Raw genomic sequence first — 7,744 nt, 5'->3', positions numbered from 1 at the left:
TATGTGTGTGTGTGTGTGTGTGTGTGTGTGTGTGTGTGTATATATATATATATATATATATATATTTTTTTTTTTTGGAAAAGTGTGAAAAATTTTGTTTTATGTTCGGTCACAATTGTAACTGGTTGGATAATGTGTGTACTGAAATAACATATTTCGGCAGTCATAAAAATGGTTAGATATCTAGATAACTATTTTAAACTGTTTGATCACATTCTACGGTTACTATTATGCATAAAAAACCTGATGCAACATTGGTAGGAACACTGAGATAAAAAATAAAAAATTCAACCATCACTGCATTTCAAAATTGCTACTTTTTTTTGCAAAATATAACATCAAATTTTGATATTAATGCTTTGAGTATTACAACATTATTGTAATTTTTTGTAACATTTGAATTTTTAATTTATTGCAAAATTTTGTCATTGCAACATTTTATTGTCATTTTCACTAGCAACTGGATTTATATTGTATACCTAAGTTCACTGTTATCCCAACGGTCACTATTGTGACTATCAATATGTTTATTCATTCTATGACCACACTCAACATTTAACATTTAATATTTAATCATTTAGCAGACTCTTTTATCGAAAGTGACTTACAAATGAGAACAATAGAAGCAATCAGATCAACAAGAGAACAACAACGGTATACAAGTGCCATGACAAGTCTCAGTTAGTCTAGTACAGAACACGTAGCCAGGGTTTTTTTATTTAATTTTTTTTATTTTAAGAATATGATAGACAAGAAAAGAAAAGGTAAGTACTAGTATTAGTTGGTCAAGTGCTGGCGAAAAAGATGTGTCTTTAGATGTTTTATGAAAATGAGTAAAGACTCAGCTGTTCGAATTAATATCAGGAGGTCATTCCACCAGCTGGGCGCAGTCCAGGAAAAGGTCCGTGAGAGTGATTTTGAACCTCTTTGGGATGTCACCACAAGGCGTCGTTCACTTGCAGAGCGCAAACTTCTGGAGGGCGCATAAGATTGAACTAATGAGCTTAGGTATGTTGGTGCCGTGCCAGTGGTCGTCTTGTAGGCAAGCATCAGTACCTTGAATTTGATGCGAGCGACTACTGGTAGCCAGTGTAACCTGATGAGGAGAGTAGTAACGTGAGCTGTTTTTGACTCATTGAAGACAACCCTCGCTGCTGCATTCTGGATCAGTTGCAGAGGCTTGATAGTACATGCAGGAAGGCCCGTCAGGAGAGCATTACAATAGTCCAGTCTGGAGAGAACAAGAACTTGGACAAGAAGTTGGGTGGCTTGCTCTGACAGGAAGGGTCTAATCTTCCTAATGTTGTATAAGGCAAATCTGCAGGACCGGGTCATTGTAGCAATATGGTCGGTGAAGCTTAACTGATGATCCATCACAACTGTCCTGGAAGGAGTTATGGTTGACAAACCCAGCTGTATAGAGAAGTTGTGATGAAACGATGGGTTAGCTGGAACCACCAGCAGTTCAGTCTTAGTAAGGTTGAGCTGAAGGTGATGGTCATTCATCCAGCTAGAAATGTCACTCAGACAGGCTGAAATGCGAGCAACTTGGGTCATATGGTTGGAATGAGAAGTAGAGTTATGTGTCATCAGCGTAGCAGTGATAGGAAAAACCATGCTTCTGAATGACAGATCCTAATGACGTCATGTAGATGGAGAAGAGAAGTGGTCCAAGTACTGAGCCTTGAGGAACCCCAGTAGCAAGTTGTTGTGACTTAGAAACTTCACCCCTCCAAGACACCCTGAAGGATCTATCAGAAAGGTAGGACTTAAACCACTGGAGTGCAGTTCCAGAGATGACCATCTTTCTGAAGGTGGACAGAAGAATCTGGTGATTAACGGTGTCAAAAGCAGCAGACAGGTCCAGCAAAATGAGTACTGAGAATTTTGAAGCTGCTCTTGCCAGTCGCAGTGCTTCAGTAACCGAGAGCAGGGCAGTCTCAGTTGAGTGGCCGCTTTTTGAAGCCAAATTGGTTGCTGTCCTGGAGGTTGTTCTGTACAAGAAACATAGAGAGCTGGTTGAACACAGCTCATTCAAGTGTCTTTGCAAGGAATGGAAGAAGGGATACTGGTCTGTAGTTTTCTAGAAGTGCTAGAGATGGTTATTTAGAGATGGTTTCTTCAGCAGTGGGCTTACCCGAGCCTGCTTAATTACTGAGGGAAAGTGAAGAGAGGAGTTGATAATGTGAGTAAGTGAAGGTATGACTGAAGAAGAAATCGCTTGAAGGAGGAGAGTGGGGAACAGATCTAGTGGACAAGTAGTAGGATGACTGGACAGGATAAGTTTGGAAACGTCCGTCTCTGAGAGTGGAGAGAAGGAGGAGAGAGAGTGTGCATTAATCGTTGTGATGTTATCCTCAGTCTGCAGTGTGGAGAATTGGTCACTGATGGTTCTTGTCTTATTTGTGAAAAAACTGCAAAGTCGTCAGCTGTAAGAGTCGATGGAGGAGGAGGTGGAGGCGGATTAAGAAGAGAAGAGAAAGTTTTGAAGAGTGTCCGAGCATCACAGCAGTTGTTAATTTTGTTGTGGTAGTATGATGTTTTAGCAGTGAAGACATTTGCAGAGAAGGAAGAGAGGAGAGACTGATACACACTGAGGTCGGTAGAGTTTCTTGATTTATGCCATTTCCTCTCTGCAGCCCTGAGTTTAGAGCGATGTTCATGGAGAACATCGGACAGCCAGGGGGCAGATGGGGTGGTGAGTGCTGGTCTAGACGACAGTGGGCAAAAGTTGTCCAAGCAAGAGGTTAGAGTGGAGCAAAAAAGTGTCCGTAGCACTGTTTGTGTCCAGAGCTGAAAACTGAGAGAGTGAAGGAAGTGAGGATGAAACCACAGAGGATAGGCGAGATGGAGAGAGTGAGCATAGGTTACGTCGAAAGGTGACCTGCGTTGTAGCGTGTGCCTCTTCAGGAGTAAGTGCTAGGTTAGCAGTAATGAGGAAGTGGTCTGAGGTGTGCAACTAAAGAGTTGTCCATGGAGCAACAGCGTTTGTAGATGAGGTCCAGTTGGTTGCCTGCAGTTCCAGAGACCAACTGGAATAGAGAGCGTAGTAGCAGAGGTCAGAGGGACAGGCCGTAGATTTGTCGGGCAGGCCTTCTTTTGATGTACATAGCGTGCTCTCCGAGTGTTAGTAGTGATAAAAGAGATCTGAAAGCACATAGTGACTACAAGTGACCGAAATAAGTAGTTGAGAACAAGCTATAAAAAAAGAAAAGAAAGAGGAGAAAAGCAATACTCAAGTGCCCTGTCGGTGTCCTTGCTTAGTGGAGTCACGCAGGTAGAGTCGATGGTCTTTACACTCGTCGGTCTTCACACGAGGGCTGCCGCGGTGAAACCTACAACTTATATATTTGCCTGATTACCTGTGATTGAAGTCAGCTGGTCACGCCTCCCTATTTAGCAGGCCGAAACTGGCCAGTCCCGCCAAGCGCCACTTCAGCACGTATTTACCAAGGTAAGACACACAGTAAATAAAGCAAAGACTAAACAAAACTAAATATATGTGAATGAATATATTAATACTAGACACCCTAAAGATCATGTGTACCAAAAATCTCTGTCATATATTTATGTTAAGACACTTTACTAGCCTTTAGTTTTGGAGCTTTGATGCAGCCATCATCTTTGCAAGATGCAAACAGGAAATAGGCTGCTCTGGTCATTTGACAATTTGCACTAATCATGTGAAGCTGCACGTTTAATTGAGACCCTTTATGTTTTTCCGTATTTGCAGGAAGTGCACTCAAACATCAGTCAGTAAGGTTTTTAGAGCTTTATAAATGAAAACCTTTTTTTACGGTCACAATTGTGACCGGTGGGATTAAACAGGTTAAAGATCAAGACAATTTTCCAAATATATTTTAATGAATTGTTTTAGTGATGACACCTGCAGTTAAAAAGCAGAAATACTGAGGATAAGAGGAACAGCATGAACAGAAAAAAAGTAAAGCTGTGAGCAGAAACACAACTACTTACAGCCACAAAGCCTTAGATGAAATCAATATCTCACCAGAGGATGAATAAAGAACTGCCCAACAGATTTACCATATTTACTTATTGCAAATCAGTTGGCTTTATTTCTTTCATATGGTATATGCACAAAGGTTGCTAAAGTTACCATTATGGTGGTTAGTTAGTTGGGCACTTGGCCAATGACTTTGACTGAATTAACTCTGTTTCAGCAATTGTTAAAAGTCCACGCTATCATTATTTTCAATAATATTTCATGGTCCTGACTGCACCGACATAAATTTTACTATGTACACTTTTTGAAATCAGTGAATGACAGCTGGATTTGGACATATGTGACTTCCTAGATACTGTACGTCTTTTCAGTTTTGAACTTTAATTAAAGGGAAAAAAAATAGAAATTCATACAAAACTTTATTTACAAGTTAGAAAGTCAATTATGACAAAAAATTTGACTTTTGCAATTATGACTTTACCTCATAATTATCACCTTGATTTTTTTTTTTTTTTGTCAAATTCAACTTTTTTCTTTCTTTTTCTTTTTTTTTTTTTTTTTTTTTTTTTTTTTTTGCCATAACTGTGACTTGTTTGTCATTGACTTGTTAAAACCATTTGCTTTGGTCATGATTTTGACCTATAATTTCTGATTTCTATCTCAAGTTCAACAAGGCAGTTATGATTGTGTAAACGTGCAATGGGATTTACTGGATCAGCAACAGCACCAACAGCAATCACAATAATCTATCACTTGTAAACCCTTTTTCTTGTATAAAAATGGCGAAGATAAGATTCTGACTGCTTAAGTAACTTTTAAAGGATACAAAAGATAATTTAGCAATTATCTGGTATACCCAGCATTTGTGTTTGATTTTTCAGTTAAATTTGACTTTTGTTCAATGCAGGATATTCCTGGCAGAGATAACTGCAGAAGGGATAGAGCAGAGGGATATAGTTTCTCCGCTCCACCTTCCTGTAATCCAGGTTCACAAGTTTCCTGCTCTTTCCTCTCCAAAAGAGGAGTAAGCAGAAATGCAGTTAAATATTTGCTTCTAAAATCAGTGTAAAGTTGTAATAATGCATAAAAGCCATTTAAAATGCACTGTAACATTTACAAAAAACAGACATTATCACAGAAACTATAATACCACAACAAATACAAAAAAATACTTATTATATATTATTCTTATATTTTAAATAATTCATAAGTCTATTTTCTATGTCTGATTAGTATATTTAAAAAGTGTATGCGAGATGGGTTTAAGTGCACTACATTTTTTTTTTTTTTTTAAATACAGAAATAGTGTGTTAAAAGCACATTTTAGTTCATATTCAGGATGTTTTAAAATAGCACAGAGTACACTTTTTATTTTGATATTTTTTGTATATTAAGTACAAAATTCGCATTTGAAAATAAAGCACTTTAAGTACATTATGAAAGTGTGCTAAAATAAAGTGTGTTTTTTTTTTTTTTTTTTTTTAACTTGGGAATACCCACTACAGCCCCGAACACCACTGCATCTAATGCCACTCTGTCATCGAACACCACTTCATCTACTACCTCTGGAGTTTCTACAGCTAATAATAAACTTAAGTAGGAACAGACTGGCAAGAGTTTTATTTATTTATTTATTTATTTATTTATTTTCATGCTCACGATTGTGTTACTTTTTGTGGTTAAGGTAAAGCAAAGTGTTGGTGAAGTCAATTATGTTATCATTGCTAATGTATCGTGTTGGATATCAAACTGCTGTAGTATTTCTTTGTTATGTTAAACTTTTGTCTAATATGTATTCTATTTACAAAATATATTTTTTCCTAAATAGGATTTCGTTAATATTAAAAAAAAAAAAAAAAAAAAAAAAAAAAAAAAACACCTTAAATAAAACATAGATATTCTACAAGAGAGAATAGGGGATTCGCTGTTTAATATCAGCAGACAGTTAGATAAATGCACTGGTAAAACTATTCTAAATGCTTAAATATTCCATATTATTATCCTTTTGAATCAGTAAAATGTCTGAATATTTTATCTTCTAAACACTAAAAATAGAAGGCACTTTTAAATAGAAGACAATTTTAAATGTTAAATATACACAAAATTAAATACTTGGATGTCTTCAGAATGATATTTAAAATTAAAATCAGATGAAAAGTGAAAAATAATTCAACCTCAGATGAATGTCAAACATAATTGTCAGTGGGCAACATATTAATAATGAATGATTGAACTGTGTTCAAATTTATTGCACCATCACTGACACTGAAAAAAAAAAGAAAAAAAAAAAACCTTTGTGACGCTAATGAAACTACTGCTTTAGTAGATCAGTTTACAAGTGTATTAACTAAATGTTTTGGACTGAATGGAAACACTGACTTCACTGGTTTTGTTCCATCATGTCACATTTGAGTCATCCATATCAGCAGTCATTTTCTTAGCTTCTTTCCAAGAAAAAAACAAACAAAAAAACATCAACATTATTTACATAGGCAAAATAACTGAATGCCTAGTCAAACGAACTGCACAAAAGTTAATCGGAGGCAAGAAAGATACATTAAGCAGACATTTCTTAAAAAAAAAAAAAAAAAAACAAGTAAGATCTGAGGCAGATTAATGCAGACGGAGCTTGAAAATAAATAAAAAAAATTAATTGAAAAAATGGTCTTGTGATCTTGTGAATCTTTAAGATGGGAAAGAAAAAAAGGTCATACAGGTTAGAACAACATGGAATAATGTCAGAATTTAAGTAAAAATGTGATGCACTGAATTTTAATACAAAAGTGAATAGTTCAGAACTATTGTCGCCTCAGTTTTCTCTCAGAAGAGGTGATAAAAGACAACTGATAAACCAATCCAGTTTGGTGGGTAGCAACTGATTACATGTGATCTGGATTACACAGTGTGATTTCAAATATTAAGTACTTATAATTAGACTATATTATATTTTAAAATGTTAATAAGAAGATTAAAGTTACTTTTTAATGGATTACATGATTATGTATTAAATACACAATGGCAGTACCCCAGGAATTCATTCAATACAGTCACCAAATTAACAAAACATAAAATAAATAAATAAATATGGCAGCAACAGGCACCGACATTTCCCAACAGCACAGCAGGGTCATTCCATGTCAACTCAACCAGAGATCCCCGGTTAAATTTTTGATTTTGCTAATATTCTTTCTGAAGAAAGCCAACATATTAAATGTCATAGATGAATATTTACTGAGTAACCCACTATTTTGTAGAGGGGGGTCAAAATGGCAATTGCTAAATTGCACACATTTTCAGTGGTCAAAAACCAAATTTGGGTCACTTTGCAAAAATATGATACTTCTTTTCTTTTAAAGAGTAGTGTCTGAAGAATAAATAATGTTTAAACTAGAAATGCATCTCGTGTTCTTCTGTAAAAACAACTGTACTGAACATACCTGTCTGAGTGCCTTAAGTATTATTTTTCCAAAGTCTGCATGCCTATAACTCAAGAAGTGTTAAAGACATTGCAATATGGTTTGAGATTGTAGTTGTTAAAAAAAAAAAAAAAAAAAAAAAAAAAAAACTTTTCTTTTGGAAATTTCTTTTTCAAGGCCTTACATCTTTCAGTCCCAGAGATATGGGGATCTCAGTGAGGGTCCATATTCAGATACCCATTTTCAGTTGTTGAAAACCAAATGTTGGTAACTTTACAGCTAATACTTATTGTACTTAAGGCAGAATGTGTGAAGAATAAGTAATGTTGAAACTAAATGCATCTTGTTTCCTTCTATCAAAACA

Source organism: Cyprinus carpio, chromosome B7, assembly GCF_018340385.1.
Source record: "Cyprinus carpio isolate SPL01 chromosome B7, ASM1834038v1, whole genome shotgun sequence".
NCBI lineage: Eukaryota > Metazoa > Chordata > Actinopteri > Cypriniformes > Cyprinidae > Cyprinus > Cyprinus carpio.
This window is presented reverse-complemented; position numbering follows the sequence as displayed.